The 19,704-nt window shown below is 33.7% G+C and overlaps 1 long non-coding RNA gene across 2 annotated transcripts; it reads right to left on the bottom strand.

Annotated features, from left to right (window-relative positions):
- Positions 1-15,157: 15,157 nt before the first annotated feature.
- On the bottom strand, positions 15,158-18,157 carry LOC131055927 (uncharacterized). 2 transcript variants are annotated; one of them, XR_009372454.1, is made up of 2 exons: positions 17,870-18,157; positions 15,158-15,639 (listed from the first exon to the last, which is right to left on the bottom strand). It is a non-coding gene; the product is annotated as an uncharacterized LOC131055927 (long non-coding RNA). The 2 variants fall into 2 exon arrangements; XR_009108560.2 differs by lacking the exon at positions 15,158-15,639 and adding an exon at positions 17,429-17,720 and having other exon boundaries at positions 17,870-18,141.
- Between the last annotated feature and the right edge of the window lie 1,547 nt (positions 18,158-19,704).

The raw sequence follows: 19,704 nt of genomic DNA, 5'->3' as shown, positions 1-19,704 counted from the left end.
ATTTCATTATTTTTTAGTAGGGATATAAAATCTTCAATTCATAGTGTTTATTGATAATAGGGCTATTGAAATCATTTGAGTAACCTAAAGATTGAGGCTAGACCTTTCCTTTCAAATTAATAATTATAGAGTTATTTGAAGAGGCTGATTTTTTATAATGACTTCATTGATAAATGATTTTTTTTTTTTGGAATTAACTGAAGATATTGTACAATTTCTCTCTCTTACACACACACATTATAGGTCTCATTAGCCAAATCCCATTCTCCTAAACAAGTCCTATAGCTAATTGTCACTCCCCTAAGAAACCCCCATTAGCCATTACCATTACAATCAAAGATCAACAATTCAGAATCACATTTAATGATACTCAATCATTTGATCATATTTAATTCAAATCAATAAAATATCTTGTTGATTTTAAAATCCACCTAAGATATCAAGACATAAGGTCAAGATTATTATTCATATGACTTATGCAAAATAGATAGGTATATCTTAATTCTTGACTCTTAATGAAAAATGTATTACTTTAATTTTGTGCTCTTGATATAAATAAGTTATAAAAAAAAAATTTTGATTTCACATAAAACTCAAAATAAAATATAAAAAATAAAAAAAATCTATTTGTAACTCTAACTCTTAATTGAACTCTTACTCTAATAACTAAACTCAAAATTTAACCATAACCCAAACCTAATCCTAACCACAATTAAAATTCAATGAAAATTGAATTCTAAACCTAACCCTAATTATACTCATCCTCATTGAAAATCAACGAACCCCTTTAGCCATTCTCATTACCATCAAATATCAACCATTGAAGTCATTCTCCTAAGCAGGCCCCATTAGCCATTAAAAATCAACAATTGAAATCATATTTAAAGATACTAAATCGTTTAAGCATATTCAATTCAAATCAACAATTCCAAAGGTGCTCACAATGCTTTCGCCCTTACAAAGGAGATGGCATCGTTGATCAATGTGGGTGGCGAAGGAAACCCTAGGAAGAACGGGCGAGCGGTTGAAATGGGCGAAGAAGAGCTTCGAGTGCAGCGGATTGAAGCAGAGGTGAATAAGGCCCGCAAAGAGCTGGATGTATTCAACTTCATGTCGACTACAGTAATGATCCTCTTCTTGTTCACCTTGACAAGAGGATTGAAGGATGATGTCGATGAATGGACATTTAATGCTTTTACCATGGTTTTGGTGGGATGTATCGTGGTTTCCGTTGCTTTGACAGTGGCTGCAAAGGTCAGTGGGCGCGCCTTCCATACAAACAAAAAATTTATCGCCACTGCTCTAGGATTCGTCATGGTCAGTTTGCTCTCACTAGTTTGTTTGATAGTGAAAGCTCTTACTTAAATATGTGGGCTTTAAGTCTAAATAATTTGATAGAGTAAGCAAGACATTGCATCTATTTATGAATGGTCATTGGGTGGGCCTTCCATACAAACAGAAGTTTTAATGACACCGCTTTAGGATTCCTCACAGTCAGTTACTTCTCAATGGTTTGTTTTCGAAGTGAAAGCAAGACTTTAATTCTAATAATTATGCAGAGTAAGGCAATAGATTTTATTTATGAATAAGCAAGTTTATCGTTTCTTCTGATATTTGTAGAGAGGATGAATTATCCGTAAACTCCGTATTATATGAATTTTAATTATGATGTTATTGCTGATTAGTTTAAAGTTTTATTTCTTCCATTTGGAAAGTATGAATTATTATATTAAAATTTAATGATTTTTATTTATGAGTGTATTGTGTTATGTGGCAACATGGATAATAATAGGAAGTGGTAGAGTGAATAAGTTGCCTTGTGTGTGCCTTGATAAGATCTGGTTTCTGATGTTATTATTTTAAATATGAAGTTGCAAGATGTGAAGAATTTAAGTTAGATTGGAATGGAATCTCATACCCATTCTCTTATATATTAAATAAAGTCAAGATAAAGAAAGGTTAAGACAATCTATAATTAAAATGAATGGAAATTACATATTAATACAACATAATCAGAAAACACACTTTTATGTGTCCATAAAAATATGTATGTAAGATCGCGAAGGGGAAAAAAGTCTCTATAAATATTTTTTAACCATGAATCTTAGAATAAAAATAAAAACCAATGATATTGATAATGTTGAGAACATTCATGAAACAAGAGTATGTTCCTAACATCATTGGTAGTACCTATGATAACTTTCTCTTCAATTTTACATCACAGTTTGGATATCTCATGGGTGATTGTGATCTCACTATATATGGTTGAGTAGTCTGATTCCAAACTTCATGATTCTTTGTATATTTTATGATATGTTGATATTTCATGTAAATGCATTGATGCTTCTATTGGATCATGTAGATTTTACTTATTTGCTCCTTTACTAGATATATATCTCATGTATGTTTACTTGATTGCTTCATATATTTTCTGGGGTATTTTCAGAAACTGCATTTAGCATTTACGTTGCACCATAAAGTTGTTGCTTTCTAGTCTAGTGCACAAATTGATTTTCTACTAATTGCAAGGCCATAACTGGAGTAAGCCAGCATTGTTAAAGTTGGGCAAGTCAGAAATCCATGTCTGGTGTATAGTGATTAGGTTGCCCTTTTGTGACCCTTCAATGTTCATGCTTTGAATAGGTTTACATTTAGTGGTGACAAGTTGATTAGAACTGTGAAGAGGACAGGTTTGGAAATACAACCTAAGTGAGTATCAGCAAGTGTTGTAGGTATTTAGGACCATTCATGTTAACGATTGAGAGTCATAGATGTTAGTATACAATATACTGCCAATAAATAAGAGGCAAACCTGGAAAATGATAAATATTATATTGTTATAAAAAGGGCTGTATCTGATTGCGTGAGAAATATACTCCATGAATTAGTGAGGGACAAAGCTGATCTTTCTATTCTGTTAAAATAGTTGTAAGGAACTCGAAAATCACTATTACGCAGTTGTCAGTCCATTTGCAAAACATTCTTCTTTAAGAATAAAGATTTTGGGTGTTTAATGCTTCTAAAAGACTTAGTGGCCAAGACAAGGCTTCAAAATTAGTGTTATGGTTGTAAATTGTGAAGGCTGAGGAAAAAACAAAGAAACACACAATGCTACAGACACAAAGAATAAACACAAATAAAACAAAGCTCTTTATTAGAAGATCAATTACATATCGCAATCGATATTAAACTTTACAATTAGGCAGTTTCTATACAAATTGCAGCCTCTACAACCATTCATATTATCTTAGTTCATGCATTTGATGGATTACTTCCACCACACTTTTAACTAGCAGATCTAAAAACAAATCAATGCAAATAAAACCTAAACTAACAGTCTACAATTAGACATAAGCATTGTGGTCAACGAACTCCAACATAGTGGTTAATTAGATGCGTGGTAATGAACTTCAGTAGAATAATTATATGCGTGGTAATGAACTTCGGTTGAACTGCTGGGAGACTACAGCATCACTTGGGAAAAAAAACTCCCCTTTGATGCTGAGATCACAATCTGATCTTAAAGCTTTGACAAATTGAATCTTTGCAACTCGATGTAATCTTGTTAGTACAACATAACTGGATGCATAACACTGTGCAACATGTCCATATAACCCATCTTTCAAGACACTTTGGGCATGGCTTGAAGCTGAAATCAATTACTTAATGAGTGCTGGGGACCTTAAATGAGTATGGATGGTTACAAACTTATTTGGCATTCAATTCAGTTTAGCTGTTGTTGGATTTCTTGGAAATTCATGTTGCTGTCCATTTTAAATGAGGAATCTTCCATTGACAGTTCAAGGGAGATGAGTACATTTCAAGAAAGAAGTGAATATTGTGAGTCTCTATCACTACAGGTACATGGGAAAATATTAGCTTTTAGAGATTTCTGTGGAAGAAGGCTGCCCTTGTATATCTGCTCCCATTATGATATATTGCTTTGTTCACTTATGTAATACAAGATGCATTTCTCGGTGTAATTATCACACAGGATATTGTATGATTTTGGGCATTATATTGCCTCTACAGATATTATTGTTGTTTCTGGAGATTTGAATAAGATAATCTCCAATATGATCAATTATGATGCTAACTGTAATGCACTGCATCTAGGGATTTGTTCGAAAGAAAATTGAATGTGGGTTTGATAACCCTAACTCCTCCGAGGGTTGCTGAGACATGCGTACACCTTTTCTGACAGTAAATGGGATATTATTGCATTTTCTTCAGGACTCCTTATGTTGACAAATTTATAAGAGAGATCAAAATGTGAGGTGTATGTTGAGCACTGGCCATGGCCCTGTGTATTTGGATTAAGGCAGGCGATGCCCGAGTTGCTCTGCTTAATGATTAATCTCATAATTTATATGAGTAGTATTTTAAGTACTGTTCAGTGTGATGTGTTTTGTTTTATTCAAGTTGAATTTACAGTGTGCAACATGCCATCTTTGAAATCCTCAATATGAGATCAACGCTATGAATGGAGACGTGGAGTATAACTAAATGTCCTTGTTCTAATTTTTTTCCATACCCGTAGAAGCCGTAATTTATGGATATTATCACTAAGGAACCCAATTTTTCTTAATAACTTGAAACCAATGCCCAATGAAGTTGGGGCAGCCTATCAGAGTTGAGACTATTGGATTTGCCCATTTACAGGGCTGGAGTAATTCGTCTTGAGATTGTCTCTAATCCCCACATCATCATGATTGTTCGGCTCAGAGAGCAAGTGAGATAGACTCAAGTAGTGAATCAATCGAGTATGTCGGAAAGACCTAAGTTTAAATCTTGAAACCGATCAAATTAGCATACCCAATCAAAGGTACAATATCTCAATGAACAAAGAGTTACAATGTTTTGCCGTGGTGAAGTCTACATAGATTATAAAATCCTGAAGAGTCCAATGTATAGGTTATCCATGTTGGGTATATGAAGCCCAGTGATCACATGACTGTTTGTCTTGGCGAGACACTTCATTTCATATCTGATATGTATATACAAGTGGCTGTGTGCAGGCCATACATAATGGACTTTGAATTGATATTGTTTAATGAATACTTTCCCAACGTTTCTGGTGGATGTAGCCACTTAGTGGTGAACCATGTTAAGCTCGTGTTATGCATTGTTATCTATTTATATTTGCTTTAGTTTCATTCATTATGTTTTTCTTTACTTATTTACAACTAACAATTGGTATCAAAGCCATGTTGGTTTGAAAAGAGACGGAGGAAGAAGGAGAAGGTAAAATTTATAACTTCTATGACAGTTTTATGTTCCATGTAAAACTATGCTTCAAGCATCGTGTACATTGGTAGGATGGCTGGAAGAAAGAGGGGAACTCGGTTGAAGAGGAGAATCCAGCGAAAGAGAAGGATGTTGGGATTCTCATTTGTTCTCCTCTTGAGCCAGCTTTGGCACTTATTGACCAAATTGTTAATGGCTGGGAAGTTGTTGGTATTCGTGTGGTGAAGGTTGAATGTCATGATACCTCGGTTGGAATTGAAGATAGTCCCTGTATAGACGGTAGATTTTTTGAATAGAAAGATGCTGGAAAAGAGGTGGTTGTTGAAAAGGATGAACTCAAGAGAATGTGGAAGAAAGAGTGTATGCCATCAGAGACCCAAGTTGAATCGGTTGTTGACTCCCAGGATGAGGAGGGTGTAGATTGGAGTGAGGTAGCAGGGCAAGGAAGCTTGGCAGAAATTGTAGCTTCGGAGAGCTCTACAGATGGCATGGCCTTGGCAAAAATAAGAGGCACTCCCATGATGCTGAAGACAACCTTTGCACAGATAATTTCATAGAAGCCTATGAGCCTATGGACTTATATGAAGAAGTGTAAGATAAAAGAGTGTTTTCTGGATTGAAGCAAAAGCGACCATTAACGGGAGCTGAGGATAATGGGAATCACTCCAAACGATTTCAGGCATCAGGAGGAGAGAAAGGAGATAAGGTTCACCAATCTGATTTGATGGATGTGGATGATGAGCAGCCTGAGGTTGAGCGGAGCTACGTGTAGAAGCAACTGAAATCACAGGTTGAAAATAAAACCAAGATAGAGATTCCCCATGCTCCTGAAGTGCCTATGGCAGCAGTAGAAACTGAAGAGCCAAATCTGGTCGTGCAGGTCACTGTGAAACACAAAGATATTAAGGAGTTTCCTTGTTTTGATGGGCAAGTAGAGTAGAGTATGGAGGCAATGCCACTGGACGAGTGCAAGGCGTGTAATGCTGAGTTGCCCGTGGCGACAAATAAAATTCTGGAATATAGTCTGAAAGATGTCCTTAAACTAGAGCCATTGAGACTTTCTCTATATATGGCATACGAAAGGGAAGAAGATCCGGCGATAGAACATGAATCAAATGACATGTTTACTATATGCAATGTAAAGACCGGTGAGATGCCTGTGGAAAAACCTGTGGTTCAAAGGGTCAAGATCCTCACGGTCGACATTCCCTCACCTGTTGCGGTCTTATGAAAAATGGAAGAGCTCGGCTTCTCCATTACGCAGGGCTACGACCTTGCAGAAACCGCCACTGTGGCCAGAGATGGATTGCAGATGGGGGAAGTCCTGATGCGAGGAGCGAGCGTCATGAAGGGCTATCTTAGGAACGAGGTTATGACTACTAGCGCTCATTATTGGGACCACATGATTACCATTGAAGGCCCAGGTCAAGGAAGCAGCTGAAGATTGAGGAAGAGAAAAGATTGTTGGAAGAACACTTACAGAGAGAGAAGGCTAAAGCGGAAGCTAAGAAGATAAAAGAGGAGTTTAAAAGAAGCGTGTTGGACAGCATGGAACAAGCTTTGAGGTTATAGCTAGACAGAATGAAGAGTGAAGAGTTGCAGCGAGAGATCGAAGGATTGAAGAACACCAGGCGGGGTGACGATAAATCCGAGGTTCAGATCGAAGATATTACGTCTCAATTAGAAGAGTGTGACAAATTCACAAATGAGAAATCGGGTATGAAGCTTTCTCTGTTAGCCGAATCAGTCAATGTTGAGTTCGATTTCAGAAGCGTAATGGCCGATAAGCTGGACGATGCGAAACCTTGGATGCTACAGCTCAGGGCCGGAGAAGTTATTGCCGTCAATTCCATTTTCCAGTTTGATTGTTTACTGTACTATGACCCTTCTGGATCGTCCCTCTTTGATGTGCTTAAGTTTGTGTGGAGCCTAAAGCCCAAAATTGCGATAGTCGTTGAGCAGGAGGCCAATAACCACACTCCTATTTTTGGCCAGCATGTGCGGTTTTTAGGTGGGGAAGAATCTGGTGTTTTTGGAGGAGGTGTTACAGTGGAAGAGCGGGAATGCAAATGCTCTCATAGCAGAATACGTTGATGTGGCCATTGGCACCGCTATCTGTGGAATTTTTGCAACGTTATTGCTCGCCGATGGTTGAACTGGCTTTCCTGTTTGGAACGGTTTTTGGTGGTTGGGTAACACCCTAGAAGAACATTCTGGTGATAAGTCTGGTGCCGAAAATAACTGGGCTATTGAGAAAAACTGTAAAAGTCTTGAAGTTGTGCATGATATTCCCTTGACTGGATTTGTTAATTGACTTGCACGGTCTGGACAATTTATTATTGTTGGAGACGTAAAGCTAGCCAAGGTGGATAGAGATGGCACTGGTGAGGGGGAACACGTGGAGATGATGTGCCTGGAGCATCTAGAGGCGTTACTGAATGTTTACCGAGAGTGTTGTGGATGGTTTGTTACAAATGCAGCTGGGTATTCGGTTTCTCTAGCAAGTGTATGTGTCAATTATGGGAGATACATGCCTTTCACAGTTAGCCAGTTGAGCATTTGCAGTGACATTTTTCGGTTGCAAGTTTTCGTGGATGTCCTACCTGGGTACCAGGGTTTGGTTATGATACACCTTGAGAGGGTAGGAAAGTTTGTGGTGAATCAGAATGCCTCACTTAGCAGAAGGAGAAGGCCGACGAAGCATAGGGGAGCACCGATGATCTTAAGGATTCACTTCAGGATGAAGGGTTCATTTTAGAACCAGTTAAAGATCTTTTCAATGTTTTGGATATAAAAACAGTAGGAGTTAATCGTAATTTCATTCAGACTGACATGTTTTGGAGAAGATTAATCCGAAATGTATGCAAGAAGAAGGTTGCAAAGCTAAAATCTAGCAAGCTGGTTGTAATGTGAATTTCGAAAATGGAAGCAGGGATGCCAATGCATGGCTCTGCCAGTTGGCCTTCATGGGGGAGATTGTTGGGTATATGAAGCCCAATGGTCACATGAGTGTTTGTCTTCCCCAGACTTCATTTCATATCTGATATGTTTATATAAGTAGTTATGTGCAGCCCATACATGATGTACTGTGAATTGATATCATTTAGTGAATAGTTTATATAAGTAGCTGTGTGTGTTGCTTTAGTTTCATTCATTATGTTTTTTTCTGCTTATTTACAACTAACAACCCAAGACTATCGGCTTTGCCCATTTTCAGGGCTAGAGTAATTACTCTTAAGATTGTCAATAATCCCCACATCATCATGATTGTTCAGCTGGGAGAGCAAGTGACTTAAAAAAAATACTAGAAAATATAATGAAGAAGAATTTAATTAAGTCAAAATACACATAATACAAGATACAAAATTCATAATAAAGTAAAATTAATAAAAAAACTCATAATAAACACCTTGTATTAATGCTTATTAGAACCGTCTATCCTCTTAGTGCTCACAGTATTTTCTGGTTTGCAATGTCAAGAAAGATGAACATTTTGTATCTTACAAATCAATAAGTGCTTAGAATTATACAATTAAATTTTGAATATATTTTTTTAACTTATAAAATTTATTTTCTAAAATAAAAAAATTCAAAAAGTATTGGATATTATTGACAAATAAACAATAATAATAATTTTCTTTTAACATAATTGAAAATTAATAAAATGATATAGGGGAAGAGCACTAATAGTTGAGCATGTATCAATTGTTGTGAGGGTTGATACTTTTTTCTTCAATAATAGTACAAATAAAAACTATTGTTTGAAACCTAAAATAATAATTTTTGTGTGTTTATCCATCAATAATTGTGACTTTAAAGTTGTTATTGTTAGGAAATGTATCAATAGTTGAGAAAAGTAGTGTTTATCCATCAATAGTTGTGACTTTAATGTTGTTATTGTTAGGAAATGTACCAATAGTTGAGAAAAGTAACCAATCATTTGATGCCACATCAGTTGCACAAGTATTGAGGCCTCTTTTGCATGGCTATTGGTCTCACTTTTTTTTTGACTGTTTTGGACACCTTGGCAAAAAGCATGTTGAGGTGGCACCATACTTGATGATGTGTTCTTGAAATGTTAGTTATAAGCAGGGGAGTTGCCAAATAAGCTACTATAAAAAATTGAAAAGCAAACTCTTTACCAGATAAGTTTGAAGTTATGTCTAAATTATTTCATACTCCAACTCCTACATACATAACTGTTTTACGAGAACAAGTGATGAGCCACATGAAAGCGGGTGAGGAGGCATCGTCAAAGAAGAAGTATTTGGTATGGGTGTAAGAAGATGCACCATGAGGCATGTGCAATCTTCTTCAATGCTGATAACCACGATACCCCATTCACTGTCAACACCGAAGCTTTTCACAATAGAGAGAAAACAAATTCTCAAAGGAAATTATATCCCAGATTTTCTGTGTGGGCAGCTGTTGTAGGACAACCCATGATTGCTATGAAAAATCATAAACCTCTATGGCTATTCCTTGATATTGGTAGCCCTTCCACAGAATTGTCTTTGTTGAGTTTCCGCTTGGGAAGTCGGACAAAATCTTCTCTTCTGGGTTGCATATTATAATGCTTTCATCTTTGGGAATGTTCTTCATGAGAGGAATTTGAGTACCTCTTCTTGTTAATGGATAGTCACCAAAAAAAAAAATAGAGCTTAGTGTAATACATTTTTTATTAGAGTTATTTAATTGGTTTATGATAATTATTAATACTGTTTTATTTGTGATAATATATAATCTTTGAGAGTTATTAATTAAAAAAAATAAAAAATAATAATAAAATAATATTAATATAATTATTATGAAAAATGTTATGTCAAAGATGGGAAGAGAATGATTTTTTTATATTAGTATATCTACTATTCTATTTTTATAAACTTTGTATATTTTTATGTGTTAATCACTTTATTGTTTTTTTTGTTTAAATATATATTTCAAATATTATCTTTCAACTAATTTTAGATAGACATTTATACATATAAATATATAATTAGTTTATTTTATTTATCAACATCTGAACTTTTAGAGATATGTAAAGTAATTTTTAAATTATTTTACACATTTAATAATTTTGTTTTTCTTTGGAAAATGTGTGCAATGAAATTTTGTATTTTATGGTGATAATTTTACTTGCCTTGATAAAGTTACTTTAGCAATAGAAATAGATAAATAATTGAATATCTTTTTTCTTAATTTCTATCAAAATAAACTAATTGTAAATATTCTATTAGTTGGTGTACAAAACTAAAATATATATTTTTCTTTGAAGTTTATAGTCAAACTACAAGTGTTTTGTTTTTTAACATTATTTGTTTAACAAACATAGATAGACTTTGTGAAAAAAGATAAAAACAAATAATTATGATTAGAATAATATACTTCTAATATGACTATAATATGGTTCTATTCATTAGATTCGTATGGTGTTTTGTTATACAAATTCTTTTTTGTTCTCTTTGCAAAATTTACATAATTTTCATTTCACTCATCTCTAAAGTAAAGAAGAAACCACATTAGCTACGAACTTCGTTTCTTTAAGTAAGACAACATCATGATTGAGAATGACAATTTGACACTTGATTAAGTGCCTATTGTTATGGGTGTTGAGGCCCCTAGAATTCCATGATAGAATCTCCATTTCTCTTCAATCGAGATACAAAATCCTCTAGTCATCATGTTTATTCATTAGTAGATTGGGTCCTTATAGAAACTTCCTTCTATGGTTAATAACCTTTAGTTTTCTCACTCTTCTTGCCTTTGGTATGATGAGGGGTCAACTCACATCTTATTTCTTAGATTAAAATATTAGCATGATGACAAAAGATTATCTTGAATAATAGATTGGATCCCTATAGAAACTTCCTCCTATGTTTAATAACATTTGGTTTTCTTACTCTTCTTGCCTTTGGTATGATGAGGGGTCGAATCACATCTTATTTCTTAGATTGAAATATTAGCATGATAACAAAAGATTCTAGAGAGTGAAAAGGGAAAGACCTAGGTTGATTATCTAGAGCGCCCTCTATTTTGGTTGCTAATTGTAATGAATTGGTGATATTGAGTGCCTATTCATCTATAAGGCCTTGAACCCATGAGGGTTTCATTGTCTAGGTAATATTATATCATGTTCATTCATATTGGGGGTTTTAATATCTATAAAATGAGGGTGCAATATATTGGTGAAAATAGTGGGGTTTTTAATTTAGGCTATGAAAAAATGCAATATTTGGCAAAAATAGGGGGGCTTTATATTCAACCTATGTATTGGGAGAGGGTGACAATTTTATGGTGATATTTTTTTTAAATAGGGGGATTCTTTAGTATGCCATGAATGCACATGCTATAACCCAGGTTCACTGAGTGAAGCCCGCGTGCTTGAACTATAGCCTTTGATACTTCATTTCCCAACTTCTCCAAAATTTCATTCATGATACACATGATTTATTTTTATCAAACACCTATTTTTTTGTGTTAACCATAGGTTTGACTCTAAATTTATGGATTAAGTGTTGAAAATGTAAAGATTTTGATATATTAGTATGATTACCATTGATGTCAATTTCCTGATTTTGTGTTTTAGTGATTGGTTTTTCTTTGCATTTTTGATATATTGCAATTGTGTTCATGAAGAATTGGAATATCATTGGATATTGCTTTGAGATGTTATTCTTGGGTTTCAATGGTCCAGAAGATGTTCTTTGAAAGTATATGCAATGATGATGGTGTTTTCTCATAGAGTTTACAGAGCTCCACATTTCTCTACATTTCTAATTTCCATCAATGAGATTTTGGATTTATTTTATTCATGTATTTATCTTTGTTATTCTAATTGGGCACATGATGGTGTGCTCTAGATTCATGGTTTGAGATATGTTCATTCTGGGTCTGGTTAACCATAGATGTTATATCTCTTACTCCGCTAATTGTGACATTTAGATAATATGTTGTTGTTTATCAATAATGTGTTTGTGGTGTGCTCCACTTCTCATTCCTCTCCACTGCAGGAATGTTTAGTGATGGCCTATTTCAAATTGTGTTTCACTATCTCTTTGGCTGACTTGAAAAATTCAATTTCAAAGATTAATATAAATAAAGGATGTTTATAAATAAAATTATATAGAAGGAATTCGATTGGAAAGAATATCTATAGATCTTTATTGATGCAAAGTGGTTGATCAGTATGGTTGTTAGATGATCCTATTTGGTACTGGCGAAAGTGAGCCTAAGGTTTCTTCTGAAATTGTAGCTGTGTGGTAGTTATGCCCCAATGGTGGATTCTTTCTTCTTTTTTGGGGTAGTGAACCCACCTTATTTTTCTAGTAGTTCTAGTTGGGCAATGAGCCCACCTATAGTGAGCATTCTAGCAATAAGCCACCCTTTATAAAAATCATCTTAATCAGTGTCACACCAATAAGTGTTTCATATTTGACAACTAACATTCTTCATGGTTTTTCCCTTCTTGGGTTTTCCACATCATATCTAGTGTTTCATGAGTGTATGCTATCTCATGTTTATATCTATTTATAATTGATTAATCTAAGATTAGCTTACTAGATATGTTACTATAAGCTAAGTAAAATAGTTTTAGTTAACAACTGACTCACATCCCGTCTTAGTTGTTCGAGATATTCAAAAATTGGTATCAAAGCTTTGGTTCTTCGAAAGTGAGACTAATCTCTTGAGGAGATCCAATGGCAAATAAATTGACTATTCCTAATTTTGAAGGATTTGACTATAGCTTCTAGAGAATGAAGATGTGAGGATATTTGATCTCTCTAAGGTACAAGACTTGGAAAGTTGTGGAGAATAACTATGTGTACTCGACAAATGGACCTACTACCTCGGATGAGATATATGCCTATGAAGAAAATAAATGAGCAAGGTATGCTACCTTTAGTGCCTTATCCAAAGTTGAATTGGTAAAGGTTGTTGCATTAGATATTGCTTATTGAGTTTGAGAAAAATTGAAGAACATTTATGAAGAAAATGACATAGTAGAACTATCTAAGATGCAGACTATTAAACCCAGATATGAGAACATAAGGATGGAAGAAGGTGAAGATATAACAAGCTATTTTTAAAAGATCTTAGTAGAACCTTGGATGACAAGGATGTGATAAAAAATATTGTGAGGACTTTATCAAAATATTCTAGTGACAAGATTTCAGCTATTGATGAAACCTATGATTCATATAAAACTAGAGAATAATTGTATAGCACCCTGACTACATTTGAGATGAGGAATTTTGGCAAAGATAAAGAAAAAGATGATACAAACTTTAAAGAATCAAAAGCTACATATGAAGACTCAAATGATGATGAGAGCCTAGCTGAAATGGAAGCAAACTTTGAAATAAAACTGAAGAGTGAAACAAACAAGTATAAAGGTATGTTACCTCTTAAATGTTTCAAGTGTGAAAATACTGGTCATTATGCATCTAGATGTCTATAAAGAGGATCAAAACAAAATCTCAAGGAAAGAAAAGTAAGGTTCAATAAGAAATCCTACTATGTTAGAGATGATGCATGTGTTTTAGATGATGAGTTTGATTATGAGGATGGTGATTGTATGTTTTGGGTAGAAAAAGATGGACCCAAACCTAGCAATAATTCTAAGATTTTAGAAACCATTTCTTTAGCATTACATGTTAAGAGAGATAGAAGTGAATGTTTTATTGATAGTGGATGATCAAATCATATGATCAGTGACAAAAGTAAGTTTGTAAATCTTGAAAAGTATGATGGTGGTTCTGTTAGATTTGGAATAAATAGACTGCTCAGATTGTTGGAATTTGTTCTATTACTTTTGATGGAAAGCATAAGACTGACAATGTTTACTATGTGAAAGGATTCCATCATAATCTCTTGAGCATTGGATAGATGTACAAAAATGGTTACAATATTGTCTTTAAGGATGGTGGTTGTGAGATCTATAAGAGATCCTAAACAATTATTGTTGCATAGAAAAGGACAAGTGGAAACATGTATCAATTGGAAGCTACTACAAGACATTGCCTATTATCTCAAATCAATGAAAGTTGGATATGGTGCCAGAGGATGTGTCACATCAACTTTGACAATTTGGTGAAGATTAACATGAGAAGAGTTGCAAGAGATTTACCAAGATTGACTAAAATAGATAACAATATTTGTAAAGAATATCAAGTGGGAAAGAAAAAAAAAAGGGAACATTTGGAGAAAAACACCAATCTTTTGCCAGATTATTGGTTTTGGTACACAAACACCTATGTGGTCCTACCAGGACAAGGAGTCTATAAGGTGAGTGATATTTCACTCTCTTAATTGAGGACCATTTTATAATGACTTGGGTTGAATTTTTAAAAGAGAAGTTAGAAGCTTTAGAAAAAATTAAGATATTCAAAGCTAGAGTTGAGAATGAAATTGATAAAAGGATTAAATGCTTGAGATCTGATAAAGGAGGTGATTTTATTTCTGATGATTATGATACTTTCTATAAGAAATATAGAATTAGAAGACATTTATGTGCTCCTAGGATACCTCAGTAGAGTGGTGTAGTGGAAGGAATTAATAGAACTACACAAGAGGGAGAAAGGACTATGATCAAAGAAGCAAACCTACTAAAAATTTATTGGAGAGAAAAATTACATACTACAATTTATACCCTCAACAGAGTTCTATTGAAGAATAAATATGGGAAGATATCATATAAGTTATGGCATGGAAGGATTCTTTCAGTAAAGTATTTCAAAGTTTTTGGAAGTAGATGCTATATCAAATGTAAAGACCTTCATATTATTAACATAACAAAATACACAACTTACACATAATTAGTCATTAATTAAAGAATAATTTATTCAATTACACTTAAAAGATACAATAAGTTACAATTAAACACAAAATTCAATTTGCTAAGCCAAGAGTATTACAAATCATAAAGAATTACCTTGTTTATTAAAAACCTTAAGATCGAATTACAATGAATATACCATACAAAACTTAATATCATCCTAACAGGGACTCCCAAAATTTATGTCCCATGCTTACATCATGGGTGATAACATCGTTAGAGTTCTTTACCACCCAATCGTGAAGTATTTACACTTCCCCAAAGTTCTTCCTAACACGAAGAACTATCGATCCTGCTTGAAGAAGGCTACCGACTCGAAACTTGTAGCGGATGGATTATGGTGCAGCTTAGTGTATCCACAATATATGGTGCTATTGTAATAACACTAAGATATGGAAGAGAGTGAAAATATAATTATTCTCTTAGGAAGTATATACTAAGTAATCAGTAGAACTTTGACCAAAGATCTTTTAGGGTCAACTACTAGTAGATGATTTAAAGCAGAGACTTAAACCTCTTTGGAACCTCACCCTTTTATTTTGATCCATATTTGACCCCTGTCAAATACACACAAAAACATATTGAAAACAAGCATTGTATACATAAGCTTGCAACAACATACATGAGTATACATGGTCAAACACTAATATACAAGAGAATACAAGTCATACACAAGTGCATAAAAGCTTACATATGCATTGACATTTGATACTAAGGTTCACATGTGACAAAAAATTCATTCATTATGTTACATAAATAACTAATCACAATAATAAATGTGTTTCCACTCTTGTTCAAAGAGTGTATCAAATAATAATTTAACATGTGAACATGCTAAAGGATATAAGAACATCATTCCACTCACTAGAATTGATACGTTCAATACTTTCTAAATATGGACATTGAAAGTCACACCTTTGAATAATCAAGGATCTAACCATTTATACTTACTCACATAGTTACCTCACACTTATTCTATTATGAGATTATGATTACATACATACATATTCTACACCAATTTTTACTAATTATTTACTAATTAAGAAGGAGAGAACTATTATATTCCACCAAATGGTATTAACAAGAGGGAAATTTACTTATTTAACACCTCTCTATAATATATAAAAAGTTTATACTAAATGATAACTTACTTTACTTAATAAGTCAAATTACTTTGGAATTGATTTCCTCTCAAAGAATTAAACAATTGATTTGCATCATTAAATTATTAACTTATTTACCCCCTATCTCTTTTGAACAATAAATTTTACCTTTTATATAAACAAATTAACAAATTTATTTACTTTCTATTAATTTATTTACATGACGCACATCTTACTAAATTATTTACTCTCTATTAATTTATTTACATAACACACATCTCTTATTTAGTAAAATGTTACTAAATTAGTTACTTTACTAAATTAGTTACTCCCTATTAATTTATTTACATAACACATATCTCTTATTTAGTAAAATGCCATCAAATGCAAAGAGGATGAGATTGGAACTCTTATCCTCTGGTATGAGGAAAAGGTGCCTTAATCATTAAGCCAAGGCATCTATTTGAAATAATCGGTAGAGTAATTTATTTTTTAGCTCGGTATCTGTTGAGTAAACTATTATAAAGCTGGCTGCGATAGAACAAACGTCACAAATAAATCTTGACTTGCTTGTTCAACAGGTAAATCTAGTTCAGGGCAATGGGCGATGGAACAAAATGGATTTCCTACAGCTGGTGCTTCAATCTTTTCTCTTGTAATAAAAAATTATATAAATAAACATAGAAATTTTAGAGCTTTCAGATTCTTGAGCTTGAGGCAAGATTTTTATGGTCTTCTTAAAGGAAAGGAATGGTTGTGACTTAAATATTTTTTTTAGATTGAACTATGAGAAATAATTCTCAGAGACGTGAACCAGTTACATGTCAGTCTTTTACACCGACAAGATCTTGTGGAGATTACAATGCTAAGAAAATACATCTGTAAATTAGGCTTGCACTACAATAATGTGAACTACTTTAGATATCCAGTAATAATGAAAGGGGTAGCTGATAAAACTAAATGAAAGAATCTGAACATGGGCATGCGCTACAATTATGTGCGCTGCCAGAGGAAATATTCTTAGGGAATGTTGTTTTGGAATTTCAAAGTGATATGATCTGAAAAGTAGGCATTCACTGCATTAATATGCATTATTTTAGATGAAGGGAAATCCATTGAACGTGAACAAATTGGGAAAATATTTCAGAGATATTGTAGTTTAAAATGCTTTGGTTGAAGCATAGAAATTGTTTAAGACAATGCCTCAAGGAGATGAGATCTCATTGTATACTCTGATTGCATAATTTGCAAAGGAAAAATGTATTTATTTAGAGGCTTTAGAAGCTTTCAAGTAATTACAAACCACAGGTGAAAAGCCAATTTTCACAACCTTTGTCAGCGTTCCCTGTTTGTGACTACAATGGGAGCCAAGGAACAGGGTATAGACATGTACCAAAACATATTGAAGGTGGATCTGTCAAAGGAAAAATGTTGCAAGAACATTCAGAGATATGAACCGATACCATAATATTTTTGTGTAGGAGAGAGATCAATTCCACAACACATGATATCTGTCGTAGCTGGAAATTACTGTGCTGAGATGACACAAGAGCAGGTTATATCGTAAACAAGCAAAAAATATGGGTTTGACTTGTTTAGATGTGCCTAATGCTTTAAGAGAAGGAAAGTTTTGGAGATGAGCATATATGTGTTTATGAGAATGAGAATGGGGGTACTTGCATACCTGATCGCGCTACTCCCTAATTAGATTCAACAACTCAATGGATGATCTTTGCCTGGACCAACCTTTAACCAAAAGTACTCTCTACAGCCTCGGGGAAAATCCTCTCTTCACCTCTTCTGATCATTCTGCACCTCTTTGTCCTTAAAACCAAAATATATTAGGGAGTTCCCATCCTTTTGGTTCACGCTATCCCCTGTTTTCAAATTTTATTTTTTTTCTAAGTTTACATCAAATGATTTCATGAATCCCCCCTTTTCACCAAGGAAACGGAAGATAACATAGCTTCCTGCCCCTATGGTGAAGGGAGTGCTCCCTTTATAAACGATTCAAAAGCCTAACTTACAGTTATAATCTTCCAAGGAACTAAAAGTGTGAGTGAAAAAGATGGTAGTCAATCCTCTCCGTAACTCCATGTTTTCCTCACTTTGCTCCCTCACCAAATTCATCTGAGGCAAGATTTTTAGGAAGGGTCATGCTACGAAAAAATGTGGAGGCATAGACGAGTCATATGAATGGTTTAACAGAATTCCTCAAAAGAAATATGGTCTAACAAATGCCATCATTATAGAATGCTCACAAAATTGATGATTATATGTACTTGCAAGAATGCATTTTAATTTCTATATTACATTTATCTTAAATATGATAATCAAACAATTTGATGAAAGCAAATTATATATATATATATATATATATAAGTATATTAGTTTGAAATTAATAAGAAGACAATTAAATATGCTATCTAGTATTGAAATCTTAAATTTTTCCAAAATTTAAAGTTTCCTAAATGAAAAAAAATCAGTCAAAATCCTAAAAGGTGCCATTATAAATACTCAAACTGATAAATGAATTTACCTTAAAATCATGTCCATCTCTTATAAATAAGTATGTGTGATCATCGTTAGCCCCCGACAGTCAGATCTAATATGTTTATCAGTCAAATCTAATATGTTTATCAAGTGGCAAGTCTTAGGGTATGCAATAGAGTCATATTTTCACTACCTAAAACCTCTCTCATTAAACCAATTGTTCAATGCCATTTTCCTTGTCATAAATTACACCTCTACCCATTTTCATGATCCCAAAACCTCCTTTTGATAATTTTTCAACACCCAAACCAAATGCAATTTTCAATATTTTGCCATTGATGTTCATCGTATCCAGTAAAGTAGCCTTCTGTGGAGATCAATATTTTAGATCCATATGACTTTCAAGCCAAAGCAATTGGTCCATGCAATTGTCTATATCTCAATGAACAACTATGCAATTTTCTAGAGTCTTGGCAATTCATTTGATAGCTTTTCAAAATTAAAACATTATGTGACTTATTTAGTTCTCCACTCCTATTGGTCATCATGCAAAACAAACGCATTGATGTCACCTTTATATACATTATCAGAAACTTTCGTGACCATGGAGTTCATTTGATATGTTTTTAGAGCTTCAATTTTTCCTTCAAAGTCAATTTTAGATGCTACAAAGCTAAATTTTGACAAAAAAGTTTTGAATTTCAAAATTCTAAGAGCAACCCAATCCATTATGTGACCTCAAATATGAGAAACTCAAATTTTATGGCTCTAGGACTCACAAAACACTAACAAAAAATTTCTATAAAGAACTAAAAGAACTTTATCTAAGAGACATTTTTTAAGTCTCTAGATATCTAGGAGACATGGCATATCTAAGAGAGCATTTTAGAGTATCTTAGACAAGTGAAGTCTCTTAGATAAGTTTCATCTAAGAGACATTTTGAAAGAAAATTATTTCATGGGAGAAAGCAAATTTAGATTTTTATTTAAAGATTTGTATATTAAGAGTATGGTGAAAATACAAAA

This window comes from Cryptomeria japonica, chromosome 5 (genome assembly GCF_030272615.1).
Source record: "Cryptomeria japonica chromosome 5, Sugi_1.0, whole genome shotgun sequence".
NCBI lineage: Eukaryota > Viridiplantae > Streptophyta > Pinopsida > Cupressales > Cupressaceae > Cryptomeria > Cryptomeria japonica.
The sequence above is the reverse complement of the archived record's forward strand: the minus strand, read 5'-3'. Positions and strand labels throughout refer to the sequence as shown.